General features: G+C 44.0%; 1 pseudogene across 1 annotated transcript; it reads left to right on the top strand.

Annotated features, from left to right (window-relative positions):
- The first annotated feature begins 10,723 nt into the window (after nt 1-10,723).
- LOC308277368 (peroxisome proliferator-activated receptor gamma-like) lies at nt 10,724-11,630 on the top strand (annotated as a pseudogene). The gene has a single exon. The product of its transcript is annotated as a peroxisome proliferator-activated receptor gamma-like (transcript).
- The last annotated feature ends 310 nt before the right edge of the window (nt 11,631-11,940 follow it).

The following is an 11,940-nucleotide window of genomic DNA, read 5'->3' as shown; positions in this document are numbered from 1 at the left end:
CTCACGGTGACCACCCAAAACGGTAACAACTTCTACTGCATTCATCTGGTCAAAGCAGCTCAGGAGGCCAGCCAAATTCAAGGAGCAGTAAGGGCTGCATCGTGCGCCGGGGGCTGGGAAGGTGAGCATGGAGGGGTTTTGACCTTTGACAGTCCTTTCCCAAACTGGGCACCTGGTGGTAAAAGAGGTGGCTTCAGATATGTATCCCAGATGGCTTGTGCAGGGAGAAGCGGTGTCATTCCAGGACATCTTCCAGGTAAGAGGTGGCTTGGGAAAGGACAAACAAAGGGACTTGATAAAAGCTGGCCAGGAGTTGCCCCAGGAAGCTGCAGGGCTGATCTGCTCTAAGGAGCCCTTGTTCTGAGCCCTGAGCCTGGCTCTCGACCCTGCCTCCCTCCCGGCCCCACCTTATTGTGACACCTCTGGGGACTTCCGTGTCCCAGTTGCTCAGGCTGCCCCCTCCCAGCTTGCAGTTCTTCCTCCACCATCTGCCCCCATCTTCTGCCCCATCCCTTGTCCCATGTCCCTCTCAGGAGCCAGGCAAAGCATTCTGTTGTCCTCATCCTGGTCCTGGACCTGGGAAGTCTCCCAGCCTCTGCCCAGCGTACCCTGTCACATCACTGGTCATGTATTAAGTGATGATTCCGTGCAGGACAGGGAGGAGTAAGATAGCCACCTCCCCGCTGCTCTCAGAATTTAGGCAGCTCTGCAGTTTGAGGGGACAGGTCTGGGTGGGGGCCTCCACAGCGTGTCCCTGCAGCATTACTCTGCAGGGCACAGAGGGGCCAACGCAGGCCCAGGGCTCCTTTCCAGACTTGGCACCCTCAAACCCACTGGGTGTAACGAAGCGTGTCAAGTTGTCATCTCATTCCACCCTCACCTGTGAACCATGCATGGCAAGGATTAGAACTCCTAGTTCACAGGTGGGGGAGCCAAGGCAAAGGAAGCATGGCTTGCCAAGTTTACCTGGCAAGAAAAAGGTAGAGCTGCAGGGCTCTTCACGCCAACCACAAGAGCAGCAAGGGCTCCGTTCACCAGCTCCGCTGGCACCAGGGAAGCTCTTGCTCTGGGACCTGTTTAGTTGTCCCTTCAAAGTAGGAATGACCCTGAACTCTACATCTACAAATGAGGAAACTGAATCCCAGTGCATGAGAGGCAGGGCTAAGATCTGAAGCCGGATGTCCTGAGCCACAGAGATCAGAGGGTGGAACCAAACTTCAGCCAGACCCGGAGTCTCATAAGGTGGCCCGAGGAGGCGGGGCAAGGCTGGCAACCAGAAATCCATTGCTCTGGGAAGCTGGAGAGAAAAATAGGTGGTAATGGAGCTGTTTGGATAGCAGGAGGTGGGCTGGGATGCCCTGCTCCAGATAGCTCCTAATTAATGAGGACAGTACTGTAACCATTGTGAGAATGCATTGTTAGAGCATTGTTAGAGTATTATGAGTGATGAGATAGAGTAGAAGAAATAAAGTTTTAGGTAGAAAGGAGGCATATTGGTAAGGAAGGGAAAATTTTGTTTTAAAATCTGAAATCTTTAGATTCAGATTAATAACGGAGCTCGGTTATTCATAAAAAAAGCCAGACCCATACTATTATTATTATTATTATTATTATTATTATTATTATTATTAGTGGTGGTACTGGGGTTTCTGGAAGCCCTTCTACCTCGGGCTACACTCCCAGACCTATTTTATACTTTTTTATTTGGAAATAAGGTCTCTTAAGCGAGTGCGGCTGGCTTTAAACCTGCTGGCTTTGAACCTGCGCGATCCTCCTGTCTCCGCCTCCCAAGCTTGGGGAATTACAAGCGTGCACAACCATGCCCGGCCAGACCCATACTTTTAAACCATAATGGGCTGGCTCAGGAAATTCCTGAGGAGATTAAACCTGAAAGAGCTTCACCTTTTGTCAAAAGTTCTATTTGTCTCCAGGAAGATCCCCAGAAAAGCCACACCTTTTGTTACAGAACACTGCACCCACCCCCCTGGTGTCTCTGCTCCCTGGAATTCTTATCTAAAAGGATTTCCCATCGTTTGTGAACCAGAAAGTTTCAGTGAAGGAGCTGCCGTTTCATGTGCCCCTGGCCACCCCCTCTCTAGTAGGCCCCAGAGAGAGTACAGGTCTGAGATGCTCTGGACCATCGTGGGCCATTCTGGAGCGCCTCTGGGGCAGCTTTTGCAGCTCTTGGCCCTCTCTCTCATGCTCTCGAGATGGCTCGCATTTTCCCTGAACATGTATCTTTACTTTACTTAAATTAAAACCTCTACTTTATCTCTGATTGGCATGTGTAGAATGAAATTCATTTTGCCATGGAAGCCAAGAACACACAGAAATTATTGTGTTGTCCCAGGACAGCAGCAGAGTCTCTGCAGCCTTGCCTTATGCGGGGCCACAGGCCACGCCCTCATCTCCTATCTCTTTACTTTCTTGCTTTTGTCCCCATTTTACAGATGGGGAATCGAGGACCAGTCAGGTTAGTCAAGCAGTCCAAGAACATACTGATGATGAGTGGAAACTCAGGGTTTAAACTTGGCACACACAGATGCCTCTTCCACAGCATGTCCTGAATCCAGAGGGAGGGAGCAGGGAAGCAAAGCTCCCTTCTGTGGCTTCCTGTAGAGGATGATTTAAGGGGCTCCATTTCTCGGGATATCCCAAGTGTACCAGTGTTAGGAAATGGCCTAAAAAGATTCAAAAAAGAAGTATTGGTTATTAGTATATTTATCCAAAATTGATTTATAGAAAATGGAGTTCAGATCTGGAAAAGAGAAGGGCAGTTAGAGCCTGGTGACTGCCAGGCACACAGGTAGCTGTTATAATGCAAAGTATCCTCACTAAAAGTAATTAGCGAGTGGATAGAGGAGTTGGGACCTAGGACTTCACATTCTAAAAACAGGTTTGCATAGTAAATGACATCTAGCAGGGAGCTAAGGACCACCCGAGAGTGTGGGAGGAGGGGACTGACCTTTTAGATACCGCTGTAAATCATTCTGCTCTTAACAAAGAAACCTGCAGTTAGGCAGGAAGGTTTTTTTGCCAGGCCAGAAATTCCCATAAGTACAACAAAAGAAGTTAAGGGGTGGACTTACACCGAGGTCATAGGATTAGTGGCAGAGCAAGATGGAGGACTTTGTATCTATAAAAAGCTGTCTTATATTTTGAACTCGGTGGCTTTGCAGTCATCCCACCCTGTCACTTTGTGGCGTGGTGCTTACTCTAAGCTCTAGCTCTCCCTCTTCCTGCATTTCTATCTTGTAATAATAAACTCATTTAAGTCTTCAGCAAGAGTCCACACTAGTATATATCTATCCTAAGTCTGGACAAGGACCCGCGATTGTGGAAACAGTTTTCGGCAGCCTAACAGAGGTCCCCGGGGACAGTTCCCTCCAAAACCATAACACTTTACACTGTAACACTGAGTTTCTCCTTTTGAGACTGGCTTCTTCCCCATCTTCCCTGCACAAACATCCTTTCTCCCTTTTTTCTTCTTTCTTTCTCTCTTTCTTTTTTTGGGGGGGGGAGTGTCAGGGATTGAATCCAGGGGCACTCTACCTCCAAGCTATACCCCTAGCGCTTTTTATTTTGAAACAAGATCTCACTAAGTTGCTGAGGCTGGTTTCAAACTTGCGATCCTCTTGTCTTAGCTTTCCAAGTCCTGGGTTTATAAGAGTGTGCCACCATGTCCAGCTATGAATTTATCTTAATCATGAATCAGTATTCACCTTTAACACATTTTTTTTGCATCTAAATGTTAATTTTTCCTCAAATCCATTAAACAATAAATTTTACTAATAGGTTTCTGCTATTGAACCATCCTAGAATTTCTGGAATAAATTACACTGTGTTATTAAATTTTATTTACTAATAAGTTGCTGAGGCTGCTATTCTCCTGTCTCAGCCAGCCTCCCAAGGACTGGGATTATAGGTGTACACCACTATGCCTGGCTCTTTTTCCCTCTTTCTGGAAGAAAGACATGTCTGTATGTCCCTAATCCACACTCAAGTCATTGCCTGGGAGTATCGGCATCCAGGCCTCTGGACAAAAAGATAGCAAGTGACCTTTTAAAGTCAAGGAAGCAAGCCAAGTGGTTTCCAGTTTGTTTTCAACAAAAGAAGCATTACACGGCTGCTGTTACTAATCTGCAGTTATTGAGAAATGATTTTTCATGATACATCATTACATTGAAAGCAGTTGAAAGGGTTGAACAACATGTTCAATAAAACTTCTTCCATTTCTATCTACGTGTGCTGAGCAAATAAACAGAATTTTTTATAGCACTTAGGTTACTAAAAATGACAATGAAGTCCCTGATGGGTGCTGAGCTCTGCCTTCATCTAGCAAGTAGAGTAGTTAATTAAAGAACTGGCTGGGAAAAAAGCCCCCTTCATTTTATTAAAACCCCCATTTCAAAATCAGTATTCCTTGTGTTTATTATTAAAATTTGTCTCGATAAATTATGTCACTATTAATTTTAATAATTAAAATCTGAAAAAAATAATAATTATTATTATTTTGCAGTACTGGAGATGGAACCCAGGGGCATTGCACTTCCAGCCTTACTTTTTAGCCTTTTTATTTTTGAAACAGGGTCTCACTGAGTTGTAAAGGGCCTCACTAAGTAGCTGAAGCTGTCTGCAAACCGCAATCCCCTGGTCTCCGCCTCCTGAATGCTAGGATTACAAGCATGCACCACTACGTCCAGCTTAAAAAAGATTATTTTAAATCCTTAGTTTCTTATCAAAGGAGATTTTAAAACAATTATCAGACATGTACTGTCTTTGCTACTGAGGATTAAACCCAGGGGGATTCTATCTCTTTACTATTACCTCCTCCCCAGCCCTTTTCATTTTTTATTTGGAAAGTGGGTCTTGCTAAGTCATTGAGGCTGGCCTCAAACCTGTTATCCTCTGGTCTCAGCCTCCCAAATACTGAGATTATACGGATATGCCACCATGTTTGGCAAGAAATGAGTTTTTAATGAAGGAAAGCAGGATTCTGTCCGCCTGCCTGACCTTGTCCTTGTCATGCCAGCCTGGCTGTCCCCCACCTACCCCTGTAACATAGCAGGTATGTCCCAGCCAAGGCCTTGTGTATAGATTGCTCATCCTCTCCCCAGATCTACAGCAGCCTTTCTGCATTCATTAAATCAGCTTTTCATCCAGGTCTTCCCTGACCGCTGTGTCCAAAATCTTTCTCCCTTCCTCTCTCTCTCTCTCTCTCTCTCTTTTTAATTTTAATTTTTAAAATTTTTTTAAAATTTATTTTTTATTGGTGCACTGTATTCATACATCATAATGGTATAAAGAAAATACTTTTGTACACATACATGCACACATCGCCCAGTTTGCCCCTACCCGATCCCCACCCCATTCCCTCCCCATCCCTCCTTCCCATGCTTGGCTTAGTGGTTGACATCTAGTTTTATAGTGATTTATCCAATATTAACGATGATAATCTCACATAACAGTTTCATTTGTCTGATACCAAGCTTTTGATGTTAAAGATAACATTTCAATATTTCTTTTTGCTTTCTTTCTTACCAGAGAATATTTTTTCTTTTTTCTTTTTTTAGGTGAAACTATCATACATTTATTTATTTATTTTTCATAAAAAATCTATCCTGATATGGAATATGGACTTTAGATACCCAAAACAATCTCGAAGAAGAACAAAGCTAGAATATGTATATTTTCTGATTTCAAACCATATAAAGCTACAATAATTGAAACAGTGTAGTACTATTCTAAAGGCAGATATATAAACCATTGGAGTTAAATAAAAGCCTAGAGCTAAATTCTTCCCTATATTGTCAAGTTATTTTTGACAAGGTTTCCACGAACATTTGGTGGAGGAAATAATAATCTTTTAACTAAATATTGTTGAAAAATAATAATTACATGAAAAAGAATAAAATTGGACCCTTACCATGTCCCATATACAAATATTAACTCAAAATAGATAAAAGACCTAAATATAAATCTTAATACTATAAACTTTTAGAAGAAAGTCTGGGTCATAAAACCTCAAAACATTGAAATTGCAGTGATTTCTTGGATATGATTTCAATGGCACAGGCAACAAAAGGGTAAATAAACCCCCTAAAAAATAAAAAAATATTGTATATCCAAAAACAATGTAAACAGTTAAAAGTTACTGATAGAATGGGATAAAATATTTCCAAATGCTGTATCTGAAGGTATATTAATATTCCAACTAGAAATCCTAAAAATTAGCAACAATAAAAGCAAACAATACAATTTAGAGATAGGTAAAAGACTAACATAAATAATGAATCTCCACAAATAACCAATCTTAGTTGTCTGTTGGATGGAAAATCTTGTTTCTCTGGTTCTGGTGTGTGTTACCTAATTCTTCTTTGTAGTTAATCTCTTTGAGTATTTTCTCTAGCGCTGGTTTTGAAGACATAAATTCCTTCAGTTTCTGTTTGTCATGGAAGCTTCTTATTTCTCCATCTAATTTGATAGAAAGTTTTTCTGGGTAGGAAATTTTTGGCTGGAAGTTGTTTTCTTTCAGAGTTTGGAATATGTTACTCCAAGCCCTTCTGGCTCTCATGACTTGGTTTGGGAAGTCTGGAGTGATTCTAATTGGTTTGCCTCTGAATGTCACTTGGCCCTTTGTTTTTGTTGCCTTTAAGATTCTCTGCTTGGCTTCCACATTGGTCATTTTGACAATTATGTGGTGTGGGGATCCTCTTCTCTGATCCTGTCTAAAGGGAGTTCTATAAGTTTCCTGGACCTGTGTATCAACCTCTTGCTCTACGTTTGGAAAATTTTCTGCTATTACTTCCTTGAAAAGATTGTTGATCCCTTTGGTTTCACCTTCTTTTCTCTCCTCTATTCCAATTATTCTTAGGTTAGCTCTCTTAAAATGGACCCATATTTCTTCAATTTCAGATTCCTGCTGTCAGATTTTTTTTTTCTAAATTAGAAACTATGCATTCATTTTTTGAATGATCATCTTCTAGGAGCGAGATTCTATTCTCCATGTGGTCTAATTGGTTGTTTGTACTTTGAATTGAGGCCTTTACTTCATTAATTGCATCCTTTATTTCTCTTTGGCTCTCTCTGAATTCTTTTCGAAACACCTCTATTATTTCTACAGTTATTTTCCTGATTTGATCTTCTAGAAATCTCTGAATTTCTGTTTTATCAGGTTCTGATGTTGTGGGGTTGTGGGCATTCATTGCTCCATTGTTATTCCTCTTTCCCATGATTTCTTAAGTTTGTGCCTTCTCTGGGTTCTTCCCTGGGTCACTACGACTTCACTTAAGGTACTCTGGATCTCGAGTCTGTGGTATCTCAGTCACCACTACTCCTTTACTGGGTTGTATCGCAGAGTATCAGACCCTGGGAGTCAATTGAGGCTGCTTTAGACCATGGGGGGTGCCAGGTTGGGTGTTCTCCTATGGTGTGATATCTCTGCCACCACCACTCCCCCACTGGGTCAAGTCCCTGGGAGTACAGTACTGGGATTTCTCCTCTAGGGGCCACAATTTGACTCACTGTTGTTGAGTGCACAGATGGAGCTGTAGTGGACTCGGTGAATTCGCTGCTGCTGCCGCCGGTAGCAATATGGCGCCACTGCTGTGCCCTCGGCCGTGAGGCTGGCATATTTCTTCTCTGGTTTTGAGCTCCACTCTGAGTCCCTGCAGGGTGTGCTGAACCCAGCCACTGGGAGCTTTAGACGCTCCCTGCGCCGAGAAATCTGCTGAATTCCTCCCGGCTGATCCGCAGCAGCTCACCTTGGCTCGCTGTCTGCTGCTCCTCTCTGGAGCCTGATGGGCTGTTGAGTGTGTTGGTCTGGTGCCGTTGGTGAGTTCGCCGCTGCCGCCGGCAGTAAGGCGCTGCTGTCATGTCCTCGGCCGTGAGGCCGGCGTATCTCCTCTGTGGCTCTGAGCTCTGTTATGATTTCCCTTCCTCTCTGGAGCCTGGTGCTGCAAGGGAAAATGGCGCCCGCCGCTTCACGCCGTGGCTCTGGCTGCAGCACTGTGGTCTGGTTTCTGGTGTCTCGTTTTTCCAACCTTCTTTTTCTCTGTACCTTGAAATTACATTTTTTGTTTCCCTGCTGATGGTGTTTTCTGGCTATGAAAGGCGCTGCTTTTGTGGTAATAGAGGTTGGTTGTTAGCGGGGCTCCTAAGCCCCGCTTTTCTCCTTCGTTATCTTCCCAGAAGTCTCTCCCTTCCTCTCAATCCTTCCTGCCAGCTTCCCCTCCCAAGCACCAGTCACTGTACTGTACCTATTTGTTTTGTTCATGGATACCCTAAAATTCAAGGGTAACAATAAATGTCATAATGTTTACAACTATTAAATAACTTGCTGATATGTCTTTAAAAGTTAATTGGTGAATTAATTTTTTTGTGGTTCTAGGGATTGAATCCAGGGGTGTTCTGCCTCTGAGCTTCACTCCCACCTCTATTTTATTTTGAAATAGGGTCTCACTAAATTGCTAAGGGATTCACTATGTTGCAGAGACTGACTTTGAACCTGCGATCCTACTGTCTCAGCCTTCTGGGATTACAGGTGTGTGCCACCACATCTGGCTATTGATGTGTTTTTTTTTAATTTATTTTTTATTGGTGCAATGTATTCTATTGATGTGTTTTTATATAAAGGTAAGCCAGGCTTGATGGCATAAACTTGGAATCTCAGTACTTGGGAGGCTGAGATAGGAGGATCACAGATTCATGGCCAGCCCAGCAACTTAGTGAGACTCTGTTTCAAAATAAAAAATAAAAAGCCAGGCGTAGTGGCGCACACTTGTAATCCCAGCATTTGGGAGGCTGAGACAGGAGGATCATTTGTTCACGGACAGCCTAAGCTACTTAGTGAGGCCTTGCAACTCAGCGAGACCCTGTTTCAAAATAAAGAATAAGCTGGGCGTGGTGGTGCACACTTGTAATGCCTGCACTTGGGAGGCAGAGACAGGAGGATCGTGCAGGTTCGAAGCCAGCCTCACTGGCTTAAGAGATCCTGTTTCCAATTAAAAATATTAAAAAAAAAATAGGTCTGGGAGTGTAGCCCAGAGGTAGAAGGGTTTCCAGGAACCCCAGTACCACCACCCCCCCCAAAAAAAGAATAAAAAATAGGGCTGGGGGTATAGCTCAGAGGTAGAATGCCCCTGGGTTCCACCCTCAGTACCACTAAATGAACAAATAAACAAACAAACAAACAATAAATAAATAAAATAGGGCTGGAGGTAGAATATATATAATATATATAATATATATAATAGAAATACCCAGAGGTAGAATGCCTTTGGGCTCAATCCTTAGTACCATAATCAATCAATCATCAATCAATCGATGTAAGGATCAAATCATTATGCTATTTACATTTTGTCAGATACATTTCTAAATGTATATGAATAAATATAAATGTATTGGTCTTAGATGTCAATGTTTGCAATCTTCCGAAAATAATAAAGTTTGCAACTACTTCAACTCATGTTGAAAAATTTGAGATGCCAATTTACAAATTGGATGAAGGTCATACAATTCTACCAGAATGGCTAAAATGGAAAAGAAGGAAATTGCTCAGAGTTGGCAACATGAACTTGCATTCATTGCGGGGGCTGGGGCAGCATAACAGGGTGCATCTTTGTAAAACTTCTTGTCTGTACCTATTAAAATTGATCACACATGCACCCCCCATCCAGCAATTCGATGCCTTTGGAATTCAACAGCACTTTTCATACGTGTTTACCATAAGGCGTGTTCATAGCAGCAGTATTTGCTATATGATGCCAAAAGGCATGATAGCAGCAGTATTTGTAACAGCCCCAAACCGGAAACTACCCAAACATGTCACCAGTAGAATGAATAGCTACGCTGTGGTCATTTACATGTGGAGTCGTATACAGCATAAAAATTAACAAACAGTGGCTGTGCACATTAATGTGGACGAATCGCAAAAACATAACGCTGAGTGAGAGAAGTGTGCTGCAGAATTCCATGCATGTAACATCCAAACCAACGGTACAAATTTAGGGTGTGAAATGTAGGCCTGTGGTTACCTGTGGGGAAACTGAGAGCAATTCAAGGACAGGCCTGGGGGGCTGGGGTGTCACCTCCTTATCTGGGTGTCGGGTCCAAGGGATAGAGCTTTGCTAGGGCTACCATGGCGATGCCACAGACTGGGTGACCTAAGAGAACCAAGTTTCCCAGAAGCCCTATGGTGACCGTAGACAAGTCCCTCCTGCACCTGCTTCTGGCCTGTGCTCTTATGCATGTGTGTTCTGCTTCCCTGACGAAAGTGTGAGGGGCGCGTGGCTTTTGAAATTCTATTCCTGAGTTCAAACAAAAGGGTCTGGAATCCACTGTGGTTGAGTTTGCTCTAACTTAAAAACCAAACGCTGGCCGGGCGTGGTGGCGCACGCTTGTAATCCCTGCACTTGGGAGGCTGAGACAGGAGGATCACACAGGTTCGAAGCCAGCCTCAGCTACTTAGTGAGGCTCTCAGCAACTTAGTGAGACCCTGTTTCCAAATAAAATATAAAATAGGTCTGGGAGTATAGCCCGGAGGTAGAAAGCCTCTGGGTTCCACCCCCAGTACCACACACACACAAACACACACACACACAAACCCCAAAGGCTGACCCCAAAAGGCTGCAGGCAATGCTCCCATAAGCCCTAGAAGAAAACGGAGAGCCTGCTACCTCCCATGCATGGTGGCCAGGCAGGCGGGGCTCCTGGCGCTGGTGCCATGGAGTGGCCGCCACAGATACACCTTGCTGTGGGAATGTCTCATAATGCCATCAGATTTGGGCCGATGCCACAGGCCAAGAAGGAGAAGCTGTTGGCGGAGATGTCCAGTCATATCAACCATCTGAATCCAGAATCTGCTGATCTCAGGCCCTGGCAAAGCATTTGTATGACTCATACATAAAGTCCTTCCCACTGACCCAAAGCCAAGGCAAGGGTGATCTTGACATTTGTCATCTATGACATGAATTCCTTAATGATGGGAGAGGTTAAAATCAAGTTCAAACACATCAGCCCTGGCAGGAGCAGAGCAAAGAGGTGGCCATCCGCATCTTTCAGGATTGCCAGATTCACTCAGCGGAAGCCGTGCAAGAGATCACAGAGTCTGCCAAAAGTACTCCTGGTTTTGTAAACCTTGACCTGAATGTCCAAGTAACCCTCCCCAGATATGGCATCCATGAAATCATCTACACAACGCTGGCCTCCCTCATGAATAAAGATGGGGTTCTCCTATCGGAGGGCCAGCGATTCATGACAAGGGAGGTCCTCAAGAGCTCACAGAAGCCCCTTGGTGACTTTCTGGAGCCCCAATTCGAGTATGTTGTGAAATCCGATGCACTGGAATCAGCCGACAGTGACTTGGCCATATTTAGCTGTCATCACTCTCAGTGGAGACCGCCCCGGCCTGCTGAATGCGAAGCCCGCTGAAGACATCCACGACAACCTGCTGCAAGCCCTTGGGCCCAAGCTGACCTGCCCTGAGTCCTCGTAGCTGTTTGCCAAGCTGCTACAGAAAACGACAGACCTCAGACGGAGAGTCGCTGAGCACATGCAGCTATTGCAAGTGACAAAGAAGAGACAGACATGAGCCTCCGCCCTTCCTGCAGGAGCTCCTCAAGGACTTGTAGAAGCAGAGAAGTCCAACTCCCCAACAACCTGGCCCTGCTTCCAATTGCACTGTTTTTTTGAGGGAAAAATCTGACACCTAAGAAATTTTTGTGTGTGTGGGTCTGAGGATGGAACCCAGGGGCCTTCGACCTCCGAGCTACACCCGCTGCCCTATTTTTTATTCTTTATTTTGAAACGGGATCTCACTAAGTTGCAGAGGGTACCTAAGAAGTTTTACTGTGAAAAAAAAAACATTTTAAAAAGAAAAGGTTTTAGAATATGATCTATTTTATGCCTACTGTTTATAAAGATACACTTACAATTTTTAAT

Source organism: Muscardinus avellanarius, assembly GCF_963383645.1.
Source record: "Muscardinus avellanarius genome assembly, chromosome: 19".
Lineage (NCBI taxonomy): Eukaryota > Metazoa > Chordata > Mammalia > Rodentia > Gliridae > Muscardinus > Muscardinus avellanarius.
The sequence above is the reverse complement of the archived record's forward strand: the minus strand, read 5'-3'. Positions and strand labels throughout refer to the sequence as shown.